Source organism: Triturus cristatus, chromosome 11 (assembly GCF_964204655.1).
Source record: "Triturus cristatus chromosome 11, aTriCri1.1, whole genome shotgun sequence".
Lineage (NCBI taxonomy): Eukaryota > Metazoa > Chordata > Amphibia > Caudata > Salamandridae > Triturus > Triturus cristatus.
The window spans coordinates 460,374,943-460,397,118 of record NC_140594.1 but is presented as its reverse complement, the minus strand read 5'-3'; positions in this window follow the sequence as shown (position 1 = coordinate 460,397,118).

The following is a 22,176-nucleotide window of genomic DNA, read 5'->3' as shown; positions in this document are numbered from 1 at the left end:
CCCTAGCATCCGCTCCACTGCCCTCCCCCAGGTGGGTGTAACGCAAGGAGAAGACCTGAGAGGGGGCACTGATGCACTTCACGCTCACCTCAGGCAGGTAGGAGCCCCCCCCCATTATGCCAGTGCTCGCAAGTCTTAGGCCTCAGCTTGCCGCTCTTCAGGGACCCTGGACATCCTATATTGTGGTCTGCTGCTTCTGTTGTCCCACCAAAGCCTTGTGACTTGGGCCCTATCGCCGTCAAGGTCTCTGATTGACTCAGCCCATGTGGTTGTCTCCACTCCGCTTTCCCCCAGTAGTTCAGAAATAGGTGAGGGGGGTTCCCAGGGTTGGGGTTCAGTCTCCACCACTTCCTGTTCGGGCTGCTGCACTCTGCACCGCCCCCCCCTCGCACCTCAAAAGCAGGTGGGAGGCCTCTACAAATCACTTCTGCTCCCCGGGTCCCTGATACATCTCACAGTGCGAGGGGGAAGGTGGCTCGAGGCCAGGTCGCCGTTGCATCAGCACTTCTCGCACTCCCACACCTGTACCCTCTCCCCATGGGCTTCAGGAGCTGCGATGGTCCCCGCAGGTGCGCTAAGTTTGCAGGATTCTGTCTGGCCAATGCAGAGCCTCGGGTTTAGGCATCCTCCTTCATGGCCATCGTAGCCACGCACCCAGTACTGTTCCATGGCTTGAGAGAAATTGTACTATACGCAATTCGCCTGAAACACTGGCACCGTTATGTATTGTTATTTGACATACATCTATGTTTGTTAACCATGTAAAGCGTGAATAAAGAAATATTTTTTAAAAAGTTAACGTTTGCAGAATGAGCGTTCTATTAAGTCTCTAGTCCTGTACCATAAAAAGTTTTTAAAAACAGATAAGTTTTGTGATGGGAAAACCTCAATGTCAAAGGTAACAATAGCAATTTGGTGCCCCAGATATTACTGAAAAAAGTAATGCATAATGCCCATATGTAACTTCTTACAATTAAACACCAGGGCCATCAGGGCTTTGAGGCACTATTTATAGATGACTTATTTAATGTGAGCTGTAAACCTATACTTGCAAACACAGCAGGCTTATCTTCTGTGTCATGGAGCTGCTTGACAGCCCTTATGCTGTGACATTAATTTCTCATCAACTGTTTGACTTCATGCCACCTGCACAATTTTGGCTTTTTTTTAGCTCTTTGTCCAATTCAGTAGCAAGTGACCCCACGTCATATGCGAAACATTCACCTGCCAATAGCACTTTTCATACTTGGGGGCATATTATCAAGAAACGGCGTTAAAATTATCGCGGCGATAATGGGCTTGATAATATGCCCTTGAGAATTCCAATAGAAGCCCATGTTCAATGTGTCAATATGGGCTTCTATTGGAATTCTCTGCCGCATATTATCAAGCCCATTATCGCCGCTTTAGCGGCAGTTTTCTGCCGCTAAAGCGGCGATAATTTTAACGCCGTGCTTGATAATATGCCCCTTGTATTTGTGAGGTTATACTCATAATGTTAAATGCGAAGATATCATTTTCAGATTCCAATTATGTTATAGGTTGAACTATCCCACCTAACGCAGGGTGGCTCGGTAGCTTTGCCAAATCCCCCGTCCTTTGCTTAGATCACATGAGGATATGTGCCTGCAGAATCTATATTATCATATCTTCTGAATAGTAGATGCTCTTGTGTACAGCTGCAGTCACAATGAAACTTACAGTTTTCTTTTGTATTTTGAAGGCAGAGTGTATTAATCCAACAAATGATAACAGGCTTCTGTTTGCCAACGATTTACAGCCTTAGCATCCTCGAGTGCTTTTTTCAATATGCAATAAAACTGTCTACTATTCCCTACAAGAACCCACATCCAGGTACAATGTTTATGAGGAAAAAATCACCCAAGTGGGCTAATATCAAAGACATTTGTAATGCACATTCGCAATGAACTAGAAGCAGACTGCTTAAATGGAATTCGATTTTGCTCTTACATTTTGTGCAGGTTTTGTCATTCATTCAATGCTGAAGTTCAAATCTTTACTGCTTTTGTCTGTGCCGAATCTGTTCTGTGCGATAAGTAGGGTTTCACTGCTGCTTCCTGTGCTTTTACTCATTCCACCTCAGCAACAACCCCAGATGTTAATACAGATTAACATAGCGCCCCCTTCACTTCCACCCTCTGCTCCTGTCCATCTCTCATGTTGCATGCACCCCAGGAGAGAGATTCAATCACAGCTACAAAGTACTCCACAACACTGGCCCTGCATACCTGAACAGACGCATCCACTTTCACCAATCCTGCAGACACCTGCGCTCTGCCGGTCTCTCACTAGCAAACACCCCATGCATACACAAAAGCAGAGCAGAAGTCAGCAACCTTGTGTACCTGGGCCGTAAAACCTGGACGACCTTCCACAAAACATCAGAGCCTCCTCCTCTCTTCTTGACTTTCGCAAGAAGCTGAAGACCTGAATTTTCAGGTAAGACCCCCATGGTATAACAGATAGCGTAACATAACTTAACATAACATAACACAACATAACATAACATATAACATAACCTAACATGGGGCTGCTTGTGTCCTTATCTGTAGGATATTGCCCACTCTTGATTGACTGTCACCTGGCTATGCCTGTCTATGCTCTCTGTTCCTTGGTGAGGCCTCTTTGTAACCACAGCAAGAATCTACCTAATCTGCCCGTGCCAGATATGCCTCTACATGTGACCCAGCCAAGACACTTTCCGCCTAACTCTGGTAGGTTCCTACATTATCCCTCTGTCTCACAAGGCTCCTCTCTTCAGTATTATATCAGGCCTCTCTCTCCGTCAACTCTTGTCAGGCAAAAATCTCTTTGCATGCTTCCCCTACCCAATGCAGAGGCTGAACTTACAGCCACTGCCCATGTAAAATAAGCTTGGACATATTCTGCCCATGTCTTACATATTTTGATTGTGGAACAAATGAACACAGCTACTGCCCATGCTACACCTTTTCTATGTGCCTGATTCACAAAGGTAAACTGAGACAAAAGTCTAACTTTACATCTTTTGTTATTCACAGAGGTCATTTACGAGTTGTGTCTTTACGTCTGCAGTCCAACCAGAATCTCCGGCTCAAGCCAAACTCTCCGGCTCGGGCCGGATGAAGTGTAATCCATGGGCTGGAATGCAATTTTTAGAAAAAGGAACATTAGGAACGTGAGATAAATGGCAGAGGCGGTCATGAAAATCAGTTTGGGCAGGGAAAAGGGTGTGGCCACACTGCATCACATCCTAGAAAAGTTTTCACCTTTGCATCATGGTACATGCAGTCCACAATGTGTGCTCCCCTCAGTGGTGACTGCGGTGTTACACCAAACTCACTGTTGACTGTAATGTTACACCAAACATTGGTGTAACACTACAGTCAACACTGTGGAGAGCGCAAATTGTGGGTGGCATGTACCATGATGCAAAGGAGCAAACATTTCTGGGATGTGATGCAATGTATGGCCACACCCTTTCCCCTGCCCAAACTGATTTTCAGGACCTCCTCTACTTTATATCTCATGTTTCTAATGTTCTTTTTGTAAAAATTGCATTCCAGCCCATTGATTGCACTTCATCCGGCCCGAGCCAGAGATTCCAGCCCAAGATTGAGCATACGGCTTGAGACGGAGATTCCAACCCAATAGTGCACACAAAGATACGACCTATAAATGACCTCTGTGAATACCAAAATACGTAAAGGTAGACTTTTGTCTCAGATTACTTTTGTGAATCGGGCCCGGAGTTTAGACCTAAAGTCTAAAGGTCTAAACTTGAAGTCTAACGGTCCAATTCACAAAGGTAAACTGAGACGAAAGTCTTACTTTACGACTTTCGGTATTCACAAAGGGCATTCACGAGTAGTAAAGTTAGACTTTTGTCTCAGTTAAACTTACGTTTTGCTCTTACGTTTAACTGAGACAAAAAGTCTGTGGTCTCAGTTAAACTTAAGACCAAAACTTAAGTTTAATGGAGACAAAAGTCTACCTTTACTACTCGTAAATGTCCTTTTCGAATACCGAAAGTCCTAAAGTTAGAATTTTGTCTCAGTTTATCTTTGTGAATCGGGTCCTATGTTTAGAATTAAGGTCTAAAATTAGAGCTCAGGTCTAAAATTAAGGCCTGATTCACAAAGGTAAATTTCGACCTGAAGTCTTCAGGTCTAAAGTTAGAATTTAGGTCTAAACTTAGGCTTCAGATCTAAAGTTAGATATCAAGTCTAAGTTTACCTTCGTAAATCGGCCCTTAGAATTAAGGTCTAAACTTAGACGTCAGGTCTAAAGTGAGACTTTAGGTCTCAATTTAGCCTTTAGGTCTAAGTTTACCTTTGTGAATCAGGTTCTATGTGAGGATAGGTTGCACTTTCGTAACTTCACTTTATGAATAGACTGAGAAGGTGTGTACTGATGGCACCTCTAATACATTCTTTCTGTGTGAATTGGAATCTTGCATTGTTGACTGACGTCCATGCTGTATTTAATTTGTGTGATTGTAGCACTTAGTACCTCTTTTATATGTGAGAATATTGCATTACAACTGCAGTATCAGTTCTAAGTATGTTTTTGCCACTGTTTTTCCTGCTGTACTTGTTCATTGTGTGAGGCACACGTGTAGTATTCCTGGTCATACACAACCTATACTGTGATTGACAGATGTTTGAAACAACTTTTCCTTGTAATTTACCACTTCAGTATATGTGTGGAGGACTGTACTGCTACAACATATGCTGTGCAAGTTTTGTATGTAACCAAAGCTTACAATACTGCTCTATATCATGTATTTGTTCTGTGCAGGTGTGAAAAGTTAGATCTGCTACTGGTACTATCAGAGTGGGATAAGAACAGTGTCAAAACATTTTGTACTGCTGCTCTTTGTGCTGCATGCACTTCCAGGGGAAGTTTCCATTTGTGCAGTCCAGGCCTGTTGATTGAAATGGGAAGCTTATACTGCTAGAGATGTGTCTATTCTGTCTGCATGATGTTTGAATGTACTCAGGGTTGAAACTATACCTAAACGTATGGGGCTAGTGCTTCAAATGATCGAGCTGGACCATCCAGAGAGCCAGTATGAGAAGAGGCATTGGAAAAAGCCCATAGTTCTGATTTTAATATGCTAACAAGTGTAAACAGAAATTATGTGTGGCATAGTGCGTAGTAGAATGTCCAGGGTAAATGTGTTGAGGTCAATGATGGAATGTGGGAACTGTCAGAAATGACAGTTAGCTAGACAGTGCCGTTGGATGAAGTGTATAAAATAAAGCTCCTCTTACCTTGCTACTTGCTGTATCGTCCATTGAAAGAACATCACATTTCTGGTGACTGGATGAGGATTGCTTTCCAGACACAGCTAGACACCTCAACACGGTGACGCTGAGGCAGGTTTGCAGATCTATGCCACATAACTTAATTGGAAAGACACCACTCATATACAGTGAGGCAGCACGTCCTGGTGCTTTGAGTTCAGGATTGCAGGAGGCCTGATTCCGGTTTGAGTAAATTTTGGTTCCAAGCGTGTGAGTAAATGTGTTTTGAGCTCTGCACCCTCATTCAGTATCTTCAGCATGTAGCTTTATGGTGAATCAGAATACATATTCAGTATCTTCAGTGCATGGTCTGAGACTGAATGCGGAGAGGGCACATGACTGCTTAGGCATTTGAAGCAACTGTGCTCTGAGTGGAATCAGTGGGAAGACCTCAGTCGCATGACTGGCAAAGAATCAGCAGTTGCGTAATCGGCTAGCGAGTGAAGGCTGTGCCATTCCACAAACCTAGTAATTCCCGTTTGAGTACCAACAAATCGGTCCGTGTGCAACCGTCAGACTGCGGATGTGCAGGATAGCGTACGCATGCGCTCAGAGTGTGCTCCCTATCTTGGTGTCTCTCTTACGGCCTGCTGATAGACGGCTGACATTTTGGTTTTGGCTGATTTTCAGAGCATTTTCACTGGAAGATGCTGCGGTGACACACACACCATTATCATTAACTGTGTGTGCACACATTTAAACAATGGAGACATGCATACCTCAACAACCTAACCTTTATGACAGTCTGTCCATATATTTAAACAACTGTGACACACACACACCAGTGGTACCTTAACCTTATTATCTATTCCAAGTTGTGCTGGAATTTTGTAGGCTGATTTCTAAGAAATCTAATGGTTTAAGGTGCAAAGAGGTAGAATGTAGAATGTCACAGCTCCTCCTTTTTCCTTACCATCTCCTGGATAACCTTTTCCTATAGGGGCTAAATGGAAGAAAGTTTTTAGCAATTATGCATGGGTGTGTGGCACAAATCTTATCACGGAAAGGAAACATGCTACCGCTGCATTGCCTAGGTGTGGAAGGGACAAGATATGTTGGAGAACTTACCGGAACTTAGCCAGGCTGAGATGCGTGCTCTCAATGAGTTTGAAATAGCTATGGCTCAACTGAATCATCATTATTTTCTGCATGTCAGTACTATACTTGTAAGGTATCATTTTGGCTTGAGGAATCAGGCTCTAGATGAGTCAGCAGAAGATTTTATTACAAGTTTAAGGAAACTGGAATCGACATGCAAATGTGGTGGTACTGTTAAAGAGAGAATCTGGGACCAGTTTGTGTTACATTGCAACAGCGATAAGATACGTGAAGAATTATGGGTGAAGGATGAGCCACCACTTGAGGAAGTATTTATAGTTGCAAAGCGTGTTGAAGACATGTTGAAGTTTGTGGGAGTAATCAAGACAGAAAAGGGGGTAAGGTGCACTGAAAAGGAAGGTGTGACAGAAGTGTTGTGAAAATGCATAAGAACTTCCTGAAGAAAATGGAAGCAGAAGTTAAGGGACAGAATAAAACGGACCCTGATTTTAAAAGTACATGTTTCAGATGTGTGCTCCAAGGTCATAATGCTAATTATAGATCTTGTCCAGCTTGTTTCCAGGTTTATTATTCCTGTGGGATCCTAGGTCATTTTACCAAGTGTTGCAGGAGTACAGGGGAGAAAACAAATAGAAAAAAAGGCTGTGAAGCAGGTCAAGAAGTGATTCTACAGGTAGATGATTGGGTAAAATGTTTCCCTCACAGATGATAACCATTGATTGTGTGCAGGTCTCAATGAAATTTGATTCATGTTGACAAATCCCAATTATTTTACCCTGACATTTGTAAAATGTTTTCCCGAAGGGAGGAAATTGATGGCAATTGATGTAAAACCAGGTGGTTATTGAGGACAAAAAATGTATATGTTGGGTTATTTTGAAGCCGACATAGGGATTGGTGGACATGCTTGTGGCAAATTCATGTGTAATGCCAAGGGGATGATTTGCTGGGGTGGGATCATCAAAAAGAATTGGGCGTTTGTCTACATCCTAACACAATACCACAGGTTCAGGAAGATGAAGTAGGTCTAAATCATAACAATTTTGCAAAGGAATTTGAAAGTTTGTTTCAAGAAAGGCTTGGAAAGTTGAGAGGTTACAAACACAAAATAAGGTTGAGAATAAATGCAAGCCTGGTAGTGGCTAAAGTCAGAATAATTCCATTGAACATGCAAACTGTGGTAGCAAGAGAGTTGGAAAGATTATGCAAGTGTGGAGTGATTGAACCTGTGGAAGCAACAGAATGGTTTGCCTCAATAGTGGTGGCACGCAAGGGAAATGGGGGCCTTCATCTCTGTGTGGATTTGTGGGCCTTTAACAGAGAGGTAGTAGTAGATACATTCCCTTTGCCCAACATTGAGGAAATTGTCACAGCTTTTTCTGGTACCAAAGTATTTACTACTCTTTACTTTGTGTCTGTGTATCACCAGATTGAACTAGAAGAGGTTTCTCAAGACCTAACAGCATTTGTAACACCGTTTGGGGTGTATCGCTTCAAAAGAATGCCTTTCGTACTGATCTCTGCAGCTGCAGTATTCCAAAGGGTCATGCTGGGAATTTTGAAAGGAATACTTAGAGTAAAATGCTCCCAGGATGATATTCTTATTTTTAGAACAATGAGCACTGAACATGATCTCAGAGTAAGGGAGGTTTTGGGCAGGCTTGAAGCTTAGGCTAGTAAATGTAAATTTGGTGTGAGTGAAGGTAGTTACCTGGGTTACAGAATCTCAGAAATAGGGATAAGGCCATGTACTGAGTTGGTTGAAACAATCAAATCTATGGAAGGGCTGAAGTGTAATGAATACTTTTTGTCATTCCCCAATATGGTGCAATATTACAGCAACTTTATTAAAGACTTTGCTAGCAAGATGTATAACATGAGGAAATTGCTGAAAAAGACGGTGGAATTTCTTTGGGATAATGAGTGTGTTGATGAATGTGCAAGAATGAAACAAGAATATTAAATGAATTGTGTAATGCACCTTCTTTACAAGCACATGACCAGGGCCGGGCTGGCCGTAGCAGGCACCGGGCGTTTCCCCGGTGGGCCGCTAGGGTGGGGGCCGATTTTGGCCCCACTGGGCCGTTTTTGTTACAGGCCCGTTTTTGCAGCATAGCTGCAATATTGGCCGCTTTAACAAAATCGACCGAAACAGGCCCTGGCAAACAGCTTGGCCGCACCCCAACCCCCCCCCCCCCAATGGGGGGGAGCAACCGAGCACTTTTCCAGGGCCGGTTTTTGTTCCCAGTCCGGCCCTGAACATGACCCAACATGTGACACAAAGGTACTGTGCGATGCCAGTACAAAAGGTTTGGGAGCACTTCTTATTCAGACTAAGAATGGTAAGGTGAAAATTATGTACTATGTTTCGCCTACTTTTGAAGGAAGTAGAATGTAACTACTCTGTCACTGAGAGAAAATCACTAGCTGTTTACTGGTCTGTCAACAGATTCAAACAGTTTCTGTGGAGAATCAAGTTTATAATTCAAACAGATCATAAGCCAATAGTGCAAGTATTCACAAGAAAGGATTTGGATTCCCTCCTGTCATGAATTAGGAGGTGGATTGTGGCAGACTGTTTGTCGAGATTAGTAGATATGAAGAAGTCAGGGGCAGATGCAACAGATGACATGGTTGAAGAAGACCTAGTGAATGTCTGTGAGATTACCCAAGGGAGTATAACAGAGAGTGAGTGGATGTAGGAGTTACAGAAGCATGAGGAAATTAAAAAAAATGATACCATTGTTAACTTGGACAGACCTAATGCAGCACAGTTAAAAGAATACATCGGAAAGTGGGGAAATTGATAAATGAACTTGCAGTTGACAAAGGATTTTTGTTAAGAGGAACAAGGTTGGTCCCACCAAAAACTTTGAGACAAAAAGGGTTGCAACCTGCCCATGAAGGGTCCATGGGACCATGATGTGGAATCTATGATAAGGGACTCTTTGAAGTGTGTGCCATGTGATAAAGGGCTAAGAACTAACCAGCGTCCCATGGTAAGCAGAGATCTAACAAAATATCCATGGGAGGAAGTCGCTATGGATATTTTGGGGCCAGTGAAAGGAGAACATGCAGCTCCCTATTTATTGGTACTAATGGATTTGTATTGCAGGTGGGTTGAGGGGTCATATGTACATGGCATTTCTTCTTCTGCAGTCATTAGGTTTTTCGAAAATATCTTCAAGCGTGAAAGTCAACCAGGTTATCTGCTTACACATTATGGAGTGCAGTTTTTGTTTCATGAGACAGAAGCATATCTGAAAGAATGCGGAATTGAACATAAAAAGTAATCTTTATTCACACTGAAGCTAATAGTGCCATTGAGAGGGTTGTGAATGTGTTGAAGGCAGACATACAATTGTCAAGAGTAAATGGCTTAGATTGGAAAATGGAATTATCAAGCAAATTATCTGGTTATTGCATGACTACATGCACTACCATGGTCAAATTCCAGTTTGAGTTGTTCAAAGAGAGAACCTCATGCACAAAAGCATGTCCTGGCTGGATGTTCTGGAGCAAAGGTTGTGTCAACAATGCTTTGGGTGAATGGAGAAAGAAAGAGACTGTAGCTCAGTACAAGAGAAAAGAGAATTTTGACAAAAACAAGAAAATAGGAAAGAGTAATTTGGAGGTCAGAGTTGGATACTATGTAAAGATAAGAGCACCATAAGGTTGTGCTGACTGATCAAAGTATACTAGGAAATTAGAAGTAATCAAATATGTCAGGAATGCAATCAGAACACATGATGGTAGGTTTGCAATAGGGACATGGTAGCTGTTCTTCATCAAGTGCCAGACTTATTTCTTCCTGCAAACTGGATCCTCAGCAGCTGGTGAGAAATATGGTGGGTCCAGATAAGTTGGGGACACGCTCCAATGTAACTCCAAACCAGAGGGAGAGCATTAGAGGAAGTAAGAAACCTTCCCATCTCAAGGATGTTGTGGTGTGCTATTCATAAGAAGTTCTCTGGGACCAGTTACCCCCGATGTACCATATACAAATAAGTTATAGTTTAGATTGTGTGCTCTTTTGTTATAGTTCTTGACATGTTTGGAAACAGCATTGTAATTTAAAGTTCAGTCATTCAAAGCTTTATATAGATGAGAGTGGGTGGGCGATATTTGCTGGTTGTTTTATTTATTGTGTGAGGCAGAAGTGTGGCATAATGCATAATAGAATGTCCAGGGTAGAATGTGTTGAGGTCAGAGATGGAATATGTGTGACTGGGTTTATTAGTGGCTCTATCCTTTTGCAGATGGGTTTGTGAGTTGCAATGTGAGTGTCAGACTGGATGCATAACTGGGCCTACAGGTTTGTAAGTGTAGTGTTTAGTGATTGAAATTTGAGACTATAAGTGTTAGATTTGAGCCCATGGCTTACTGTATATGGCCTACCAACTGCCTACTTTAGGGTTGATTTATATATAAGAGAGGAGCACTGTCAAACATCAGAAGGACTCTTTCAACTGAATTCAACCTACTGGTAAAGTTGTAGAAGTATGTTGCTGTATTTCTACCTCTCTTAGTGTCTCTGTAGCTTCCTAAATGTGTTTCTATGGAAGTGCATTGACTGCTTTCAGACTGCGTTACTGAGTAATGGGGTATTGAACTATGTGTGTAGAACTGCCTCCAAAAGGCCTACCTATATATGGCATATCTGTATACGTTAGTAAATTGCTAGGTGCTATTTTAAGTGTGTAACTGGGTGTATTAGTAGCTCTATTGTTTTGCACATAGGTATGTCAGTTGCAATGTGAGTACCAGACTGAATGAATAACTGGGCATATGAGTCTGTAAGTGAAGTTCTCAGTGATTTAAATTTGAAACTATATGTGTTAGATTTGAGCACACAGCTCATTGTCTATGGCCTACCTATTGTCTACTTTAGGGGTGAGTTATATGTCTGACAAAAGGACTTTGAGACTTGTGAAACACTCTTTGAAGTCAATTTGACATTTTGATAAAGCTGTAGACACAGGTTCTGCAGAAGCAGGCAAGAAACATGCTATAAGGGGCACTTGCCTACATGGATGACTTGTTAGTGTTAGTCCTTTAGACAATATCTGAATGAGTGTCTTAGTCCCTATTTGGTTGTATTTGTATATTTAGGGAAGTATATTGCTATATGACTATCTCCATTACTGTGTGTATGGCTCTCAAAATGTGAATCCAAGTGACAGCATGCATTGCTTAGTGGGTGTGTTAGTGACTTTTGGGTTATGGAACTGTGCATGCAGAACTGTGTTCAGCAGGTCTAGCAACATATGATGTCTGTTTATATTTGCATGAATACTTTAGTGCTATTAAGAGTGTGTAACTGGGTATAATAGTGCCTCTATTCTTTTGTAGATAGGTATGTGAGGTACAATGTGACTATCAGGCTGAATGTATAACTGAGCATAGGGGTTTCTAAGTACAGATGCCATTTACTAAAACTTGGAAGTATATGTCTCAGATTTGAGCACAGAGCTCACTGACTATGGCATATCTACTGTCTACCTTATGAGTCAGTTATGTGTAATAGAAGAACAGTATAAGGCTTGGAAAGCACTCTTAAAACTCAATTAGGCCTATCGGTAAACTTGTAGACACAGGTTCTGCAAAAGCAGACCAGACACATGTTAGAAAGACTATGTAACTGCTGTTGTTAGTGACTCAATTTTGAAAGTATGTGGCTTAGGTTTTGAACACATAGCTGACTAAAATGCTTTTTCATCATCTTGAAAATACTTTTTGTCAAACTCCTACTGAGGAGATAAAATTCACAGCAAATGGGAGCCACTTTGAGTGACCTGTATCCACATGGGAGTGTTGGGTGGCACTCAGAGCCATTAAAAAGTGGTGGTGAATTATCAGTTATAAAACAATGCTAGTAGTGTATAACTGAGATTTTCATAAAAAAATCACGATCACTCAGCCACCATTTTGTATTCACAAAAAAGCACACATTTCACAAAAAGATATGTGTTTGCTAAAACAATAAATAAAGCATGCTTATGGTTATAGACAAACTCCTGGTTGGATGCACATGCAGCAAGGTGCAAGGCGTGCCACGCCCAAAGGCCAAAGCTCATTGTACACAGTCAAATGCCATGTGCATTGCAACTGGGTACATGGCAGGTGAATGCAGAACATCATAAAAAGCGATATAAATTCACTGAAAAAGAACAGTTAATGATTAGAGAGTGTTTCTGAGCACAAACATTGAATGAGTCCTGATATTCACCAGTTATAACAGTTTGACAATGGCACAAGAAAAATGGCACTCGACTAAGACCAAATCATGGCGGGTGGCGTGAAATATGGTGTGTGTCGTGTGTTAAATACTGTTGCTCGCAAACCTTAGGATATTTTTGGGGTTTGTCGTCCCTAAACAACAATTAACTTTTGAATGGGTTTTATTCAATAAATGTGTGTGTTTGTGCTTATATATATATATATATGTGTGTGCAGGTATATACCTTTAGAAAACAACTTTGAACAGTTACTCAATAGCGTGTTGCACTTTGTTTTTTGATGTAATAAAAGTTTCTGATTTTTTTTTATCTTGTGCTGGTGTTTCATCGACTTTCCTGTTAAAAGTTGTTTTGCTTGCTTCAGATGAATATACCTTCACATAGATTATAATCACTTATCCTCGACCCGCAATGGAAACATATGTATATGTTCACTAAAAAAAACAAAGGTTACATTATAGTTGGGTTCAGATTTTACACACACAAAATCAGAGAAATTCAGCAGTTACTGTTGTAGTTATCTCAAGTAGCTATAACTTGTGCCCTAAGGAAACTTTAATTCGCACCCATGCCATGCACAGTTTGCACATCAATAATTTCACTGCACATTTTCCAATGATGTCATAGAAGATATCATGAATAATGTAATATGTGAGGCAATTAGCAGTGCATGGCATGGGCGTGAGTTATAGTTACCTTAGGGCACCTTTGGTTTTTTAGTAAATTTCTAAGGTTTTTAAAATGTTATTTCCTAACTATAACGTCCCTGTAACCTTAGTTTTTTTAATGCATTTTTACAGTATTTTTAATGCTATTTCCTAAATATAACGTCCCTGTAACCATTGTTTTTTTCAGTGCTCTAGGCTTTTTTAATGTAAAGTAATATTTAATTCCCATACATTAATCGAACCGCTGCAGTGCATTGCCTTCGGCCATCTGCGTCGGGGGATTAGCCAACCCCTGCATGCAACATTCCACACTGGAAGCAGCAGACAAACTGTTTGGGGAACAAGTAACATGTTTATTAACTGGTGCAACAAACAATTTAACAGCCACTTCCATACAACAGAAGTATGAGAAACTCGAAAGAATACATAAAAGAATTAACAAAATGGTGGGACGTAGAATACATCTAAAAATATATTGTTTGTGGCTGAGTGTCATAAGGGCTAAGGAAATTAACAGTACACTTTTTTGGAAATCCAAACCTCGAAATGCTGAAATAATGGGAGGGAAATTCCAATAATTGCACTTGAAATTTTTTAGAAATACTGGTGAAATATGCATGTGAGATAGAGACACTGAAGTATAGAAATAACTGATGGTTGGAATGCTTGATTTAATCTCAGTTATCGAATTACTTGGGCCGCATCCCAGTCCATTGTTTTTTTGCACACCATGGCACCTCAGTTGGACCTAGCCATATACAAATCAGTCTTGACCCTGCCCCAATGGGAACAATACAGCCTGAACTGCCAGGCCGTGTCCTCCCTGAACCGGAACATGAGTCCATACTGTGGTGGCTTGGTGGTGTAAAACGATGAATTGGGATGCGTCCTAGAGTGATTGGCTGTGGCTGAGATTGATTCAAACATTCAAGCCATCACTTGATTTTCATACCTTCACATTATGCACTAGTCCGCTAAGCATCTAACAGTTCTCCCCTAGCGTGTTTTTCCTACAATGGGAGAAGAAAGCTGGTTGGACAGTGAATTCCACATAAAATGTAGTTGATGAAAGGAAAAATATCAAAACTCTAAATGGAAATGGCTTTATCAATGCTTGTTCAAGCTTTCTTTTGGAACTATTGGGCTGGTGAACACCACATCGCTTGAGCATTTGGGTGTTATTGTGAGCCCCTGTTTCTGAAAGTTTAACATATCTTTCTGTACTCTTTGTCACCACAATGGCATGAATGAGACAAACGGGGTAAGAAAGTCCAATTTGCTCCAAATGTTACACCCAAAAATATATTTTGCTCAGGCTCCCACAAATCCTTAAAACATCTCTTCATCAGGGCAGGCTTTTTAAGCACTAGAACCCCTTAATTGAGACCAGAAATTCAATCAACCAGGCAGCTAAACAAAGGGGAAGCTAGAGACAGAGCTTCAAACTGCACATATGCCTTCTCTCTGCAACTGCTGCCAGTGTGGTTCTTGCTTGCTCTAAACTTAACTCTGCATTGATGAGATATCTGCCAAACTGCTTCCCAGTTGTGGTAAAGTGAAATTACGGCCCAGAACCAGACAGACAGAAACAAAAGCTGCAACAGGGCTGTGTAATGATCATATTTTTAAAACAATATAAGTACATGTAGTGATATGGTTGCTGTGTCAAAGGGAGTCTGGCAAGAATTAATGTTGTGCTCTGTTGTGCTCAAATGTTCACTTTTTCAAGGATCGACTTTCCAGAATTCCCAGTTGGCATGCTAGCCTAAGTCATATTTTCCCCAGCTCAAGAGATATTAATAAGTAGCTTATCCAGCCTAGTGCTTTTCTTAGTCCAATGAGAAGTACTTTAGTATCATAACAAAACAAAATACTACAAAAACTAATCAGTTACAAGGTTCTACAAAACACCTCCCAGGGCTTTAGCCTAAAACAATAACTTTCTAAACATCTACAGTGGTCTAATACAAGTCCTATGGGATCCCCATATGGAAAGTGCTAAAGCAGTGACAAAAGGTCATAGACAACAATCATGCACAGGTGCAAGCTCACTATTAATTAGGCTGTGCAAACAACTACAGTTTTGGTAACCTGTAGGCCAGTTTGTTGGGCTCTTTAGCAAAAGAGTTCATGATGACAATCATTAATTTTCAAAACATGTCGTCCTACCTTTTTTTAGATCAAGGTATAGTTCTCTGCATCTTTGATTTCAGGCCTTGCTGTTGTTCAATGTGGAAATTGATGGTGGGCTATTTGTGGTTGTCAGTGTCCTCATCAGACAATGCAGGATCATGAGTAGTGAGGAGTCAAAGCCGTTGTAAAATTGCCAGCAATAAAATTACATTTGTAGTTTGTGAATACCAAAACAGTAGTAAACGTAATACAAAGTGTGAGTTTACTTTTTGTAATCCAGGCAATTGACGTTGATCCACAGTCTAAAGTTCAAGAGTCAGTTTGAAGTGACTCCTTTTCAATTTTACTTTTCCTGGCTTAATGGCTGCACTGCAGACACAGCCTTTGTGCAAAGGGATGGCTTTCATTGCAGGTAGTGATGATTCTGGCTCCAAGCAGAAGTATCCAAACATGAGCACAATGCTGTGTGAATTCTCTGCACCTTGCTATCATCAGCTTTTCTGAAGTAGCAAAAATGCAGGCCCGGCCTATAAAACCTACACCCCTTTAAAAACCAGAATCTGATCCCCAATCTCCCACCAGTAATCAACCGGCAGTTTACAACAGGAACTAATTAGCAATCCCATGTTAAAAGACCCAGATAGAATTTCTAAGGGTAGCGTTGTCTCCACTCTGCCACACCTCAGTGTCTGGAGTTTCTTCCATAAGTTCCACACATGCAGACATTGCACTTCCACTGTCTTGGGAAGCTGTTTTTAATCCTCCTTCTTGCACCACGTCAAACCAGGTGCAAGCCAAAACGGATCCTGCTATCCCAGCAGACACAGGATAATCTTTTTCTATGCAGATTATTAGCTGTGCCCTGTTCAACCTCCTCTTGTATAGCTCACAAGAAATTAGCAGTCCTCTATTTAGAGGACAGATTGCAGATGAGTTAAATCACACTCTGGCATAATATATGGAGCAACGATGGCACTTAATTCACCAAAGGTATGATAACAGACTGTCTTACTTTGGAATATAGAGCAATAATACCATGGTTGGCACATGTAAAAAGTTAGCTAAAGGAGGTGGATGAGAAATTGAACATTGAGGACCTGGAAGGAGTGTTACAATTTTGTAAGAAAGATTTCAAAACTGTCTTGATTGAGAAAAAGTTGGCTGATAGGGAAAATAGAGAGTTTGGTAAATCAACTGTGTCAATGTACCTCTCAGGTCCCATATAACCAAGCACCCAGATCTGCCTCAAACTAGTATCAAACATTCAACACATTTTATCTAATAAGACTGCATATAGGCACACTGCACTTTTTGGTTGCTTTTCCCAAGATAGGCTTTTGTTCCCAAAAGCTAACCAAATGTCCATGAGATGGTACGTCCAGCCAGTCTACATTGCATTTTTCACTCTTTTGTAACTTTTATAGGGATCTAAGGAAACAAATACTCTGGCTATTGTTTGTAAAAGGAAAAAAGTATTTATTATAAAGATGCTTTTAATTTTATCCGTAAACTTGATAATGAGAATCTATGCTATCGAGTCTCTGTCCATGTTTCTTATGCCATCCAAAGAAAGAAACAACTGCTATACCTGGACATTTTATGATATGAAAATGGATAGCCAAGGATATTATATTCTTAACAGCTCTAATATATGTCATTCAATTATCCACATCTGATGCTTCTGATAATGTTTTTAACTTGTTGACTAGCTCGGTATCTGATGTTCTCTGTTTGTATATTTAATTTGTTGATTTCTTGAGACCATTTTAAATGAATTTTAAATATTAACGTTTTTATCAAGATCTTTGTAAATTTTATCTATGTAACTATTTTATGGATATTTTTATCCGAATAAAGATTTATTTGATTGATTAATTGACCATGTACAGACTTTGCCTCAGTGCACAAGCCAGGCCACTGTGCCAATTCAGCTATCAAAAGATCACACTACCAGTTCATGTGCAGTCAAGTCACGTGGGGCATGGGTCATACCTGCAGACTCTGCAGGGGACATTGCCATTCCAACTCTTCATACAATTAGCAGGCTTACACAGGGGAAAGCAGAGCTGTCCCTCCTCTTACAGGATGTGTTCATTTCTGCCTTGAACAATAAACCTATTGGATGTTTAGAAAAATTTCAATCGCCCCAATTACATACCATCTTTCAAATATTTGAACTAATATTACAAACCAGTTAAGCTTAAAATCTAGGCAGGAACGCTATCCTTTAAAAAAAATCTCTGTTGGGACCAGGCACTTAGAAGCAAGGCTATCACACTGGATACATATTTCTGTAATCTTCATCATCCACAAGTCAACACAGATATATTAATCTTGTATTGTGCGTACTGTGAATTGAGCTGCCTCTAAGTGTTTTTGCAAGCTCAGGTTGTGGGTGGGTATCACTGGCCACAACTGAGAACTCTGAAGTTGAGGCTGAAGTCACTAAGAAGTTCTCACAGTGCCTGTTATTGGGTCATATTGATTGCCTGAATACATGCCCATACAATCCTTGGTCCCTTTGCAGACCGCTCAAAGCAATGGTGAGATGTGCCACTCTTGAATATATGAGAAAGTGTGTGAGAAAGGAACAAAGTTGTTGTAACGCTTACAAGTGAATGAGTTTGGAGGATGGTGAAATGAAGGAGATTACGCCATCCCTATATACGAGGAACAAAGCTGTTGAAATGCTTACCGGTGAGTGAGTTTTGGGGATGGAGAAATGAAGGAGATGCAAGGAAGTACGTTCAGAAAGACAGAGGGCCATATTCTCAAGGCGCTATCGCCGAGTTATCGGCATCCTAACGCAGCCAAATTTGCGATAAACACACACCCCATTCACAAGCAGGTGCAAACAGCCCATATCACCAGTTTTCCAGCAATAGCAGCCGCAAAAAACATCGCCAAGGATGCCCCCGGCAACTATCTCTAATGAGATGCAGAGTAGTCGTTCCCAAGTAAAAAGCCGCAACAACACCACGCCACAACATTCTCAACTACCAGCCTGATCTGCGATAAGATCACAAAACATGTGATTAGGCGCGTTAGGACCAGAAAACTAACACCTGCTCTGACCTGGTGCAAAGTCGAACTACAACCTGCACCACAAAAGAGAGCCCAGCCCAGAGCCACACCTGAAGAACAACAGATGCCATGGAGCCACTGAACATGCAACCCGGAGCCCCAAGAGGGCAACAACAGACACCGCCATCACCCCCAGGACACCACACCCCCCGGGGCCCTACTCCGGGCACCCCCCACCCACCCCCGGACAAAGATATGTCACATCACGGAATCATATACCAGATAGCCAACATGATGTCGTACAATCACATCTGGTGACATGCATGTGTCGACACAACAATGAGCATCACACATTCACTTTCGAAGCAACAAATGAAAATGTATTAAAATAAACACAGAACAGAAATGAAGACACATGTCGCCTCCCCTCAGGACAATCCGTAGGTCACAGCCTGCAAGACAAAAATCATGATGAAAAGGTGTGTCCTGCGGACATCAAAGGACAGAGAGAGAGCGAAGGAGAGAGAGAGTGAAGGAGAGAGAGAGAGCAAAGGAGAGGGAGCGAGAGAAAGACGGACAGAGAGGGCGAGCGAGAGAAAGACGGACAGAGAGGGCGAGCGAGAGAAAGACGGAGAGAGAGGGATATATGAACAGATAGGGGGAGAGAGACCTAGAGAAAAGAAGAGAGGGACAGGGAGAGAGAGTGCCAACACTGCGCACCCAGGCGACATTGCCCACCTGCTGCTACCTGTGTGTCTCCAAACACGTGCTGGTATGTAGTGCAGTTCACCAGGTCCCACATCTGAGCCAGACCCGTCATCTGAAACAGAGTCCAGATCCATGAATGGCACAGTACATACAATTGCACAAGACATCATCGCCTGACCGCCCTTGCGCACCCAGGCAGCTGCACCCCAGCCCCTCCCGCCACCCAGCGGTGCATGCCCACCCCTGCGCACCCAGGCATCACTGCTCATCACCTGCCACCAGCATGTAGAAAAGATGGCCCACCACGTGCCGCTGCAAGCAACAAGTCCGGGGTCCGCAGACACGGCACCCTCCACATCATGCAGCCCCGCTCCGCAGGCCACCAGGTCTCACGTTTGGTGCTGGGTCTTAAATACTCAATGGCAGAGGACATACCAGTGCACGCGGCCTCACCACAGGCTGGACACCCGCTCAGCCTCATAGGTGCCACTAACTCTGTGATCCAGGAGGCGACGCCACATGGCGGTAGGCCCGCATTGCCCACTGGCTTAGGCCTACACTGTGGTCCAGCAGGGCACACAAAACCTGAGCTGTCTGGACCGCCGGGACGGAGCATAATCACAGGCTGCACACCCGCTCAGCACTTAAGGTGCCCCTACCTCAGTGCACCGAAAGTCACCGTCCCTTGGAGGTGTGCCTGTGCCGGCCGCAGTGTATCCAGTGCCACCAAGTCTGTGCCCCCACAGTCATGGACTCTCTATGATTGGGTATCGGGGTGCGGATGCTATCATGTTCCCTCCAGGTCTGCAGAATGTGATGTCGCAGGCCCCTGGGCCCCCATGCCTACATGCACACCACACGGATACCCACCGAGAGAGGTTGAAAATGGTGTCTTACATGTGCGCCCGGCCCTTTTTATTGGCAAGGTCACATGTGCTGTGATGCGTGTGCTGGATGTGTGTGGTGTGGGTGTAAACCAGCTGTGAGGGAGTGTCTGTGGCATGCTGAAAAGTAGACCTGTGAGCAGCAGATCACTACAGGGGAGTTCTGGCACATGTGGCGTTGTTGTCCCCCCCGAGCGTAAGCGTAGTGGGCTGGCCTGGCGTATGCCACTCCAGTGTAAGGGTTTGAACAATGACCCTGGGGCTCTGGGCGTGGTTCCGTACGGGGCTGGACAAGGAAGTAATTAATGTGTGTGTCGCTGCTGTTGCATCTGCGCCACCCGGGCGACAATCGACATTGTGTCACCCTGTGACCCAAGTCCAACGACATGAGCCACATAAGAGGAATTCACTGACCCAACATTTATCCATGCTACCACACTTGAAAGACCATAGAGACCATAGAGACAACACATCTGTGTGATTCGGAATGTTTAATGCACATTCAGTGGAGTGTTGCATCTGGAGCAGTACAGGGCCATGCAAACTCAACTTTCAAATGTTGGCCGGTGGAGGGCTAGCCAGAGTCATTCAGGGAATGACCAGTCTAAAGGAAGTGGAAGAGTTCCGTCCACAGTCTGATAGCAGTGTCGTTGGCGATCAAACAGGTTATGGAAGTCCATGTTGAGGTCCAAGGTGAGTGTCGCAGAGTGTATCGGGGGACAGTGGAAGGTGATGATGCAGAGGGAAGGACCAAACTGAAACCGGCCGTGATTCGGAGATGGATGCTACCGCTTCCTTCTGACCACGAGGGCAGATTCATCCGCATCTTTGTCCTCTGCTGTGTCATGTGCCTCACGTGTGGGTGGTGCTGGCCTTTCTCCAGCACAGTGTGGCAGCGACACCTCAGGGGCCGGAGGTGGAATGACTGCAGCACTGTGTGGCACTGACACTTCAGGGGACAGAGATGTGGATGTAGTGGCAGCAGCAGAATGCATCAGCGCCAAGCCTTGTGGCAGCAATGCCATGAAGATGGTTTTGAGGTCATTCTGGAAGCCAGCTACCTCTCACCAGTGTGCAGCCTTGGCAGCTACTCCTTCCACATTGGCCCGCTCCATGTTCTCCATGAGCCTCTGCATGAGTCCCAAATCACGGGCGAGCTCGCATGAGCCACTCTGACTGGACAGTCGTTCTTGTCTCACAGTCAGGACTCTAGCAATGTCACCCATGGTTCGTTGGAGTGCATGGAGCAGACTGTCGGTGTCCGTTAGGGACCGTGAGTGGTCCCTGATGGGACTTAGACACCCACGCATGGCATCCAGTTTGTCTGCCATGCGGGCAAAGCCCACCTGCACCTGTTCAGCCAGCTGCTCCTGGCATCCCAACACAAGGCGTTGGAAGGCCATGTGTTCTTTTTGGGGGTCCAGAGAGGCAGCCGTGGTGGTGGGTGATGCCGGCAGAGTGGTCTGTGCAGGGGGTGGGCTCTCCTCATTGCAGCTGGGCTGCCCCGCTCCTGGAGGTGTGCTGTGGAGACTGTCAATGAACTCTCGGAGGGTGTCGGAGTCAAAGGTATTGTGGTCCTCTTTGTAATCAAAGAAGAGAGGTTGGAACTGCTCTGCAGGAGATGGTGATTGTTCCTCTGCAATGTGAAGGGGAGATGCAGTTTAACAATGTGTTCACATGTGTGTTGTTGCATTGTACATGTTTACATACAGACTGCATGACTGTGTACATCGTGGCAGTTTCGGAGGGGCTGTCCATTTGCTGCGGGACTGTGGACATTTCGACAACATCACGGCTGTGTGTTTGTACTTGTACATTATCAATTCGCATTTCCCTGCAATGCCACTTGTGATTGGCTAGTGTCTACACCCATTCGACACCAGGTGTGTCCTCTGTTCTGTGGTGAGCGTGTTGCGGTTTGTGCCACTTCGTTGTCAATGTTGATGTGCTGTGCACGTGATGTGTGTATACCGCATTTGGGGGGAGTCACCCCTGCTGCTCTGATTTAGCTGCCCATTATCCCTAAAATGCGGTGTGTCTCTGACTTCTGTGCTCATACAGTGCTGAAATGTTGCATACTTGAGTACATTGGTCTCTTGGTGGGTGTTGGGATCTGGGGCATGATTTGTCCGCAGCTGTGCTCTACTTAATT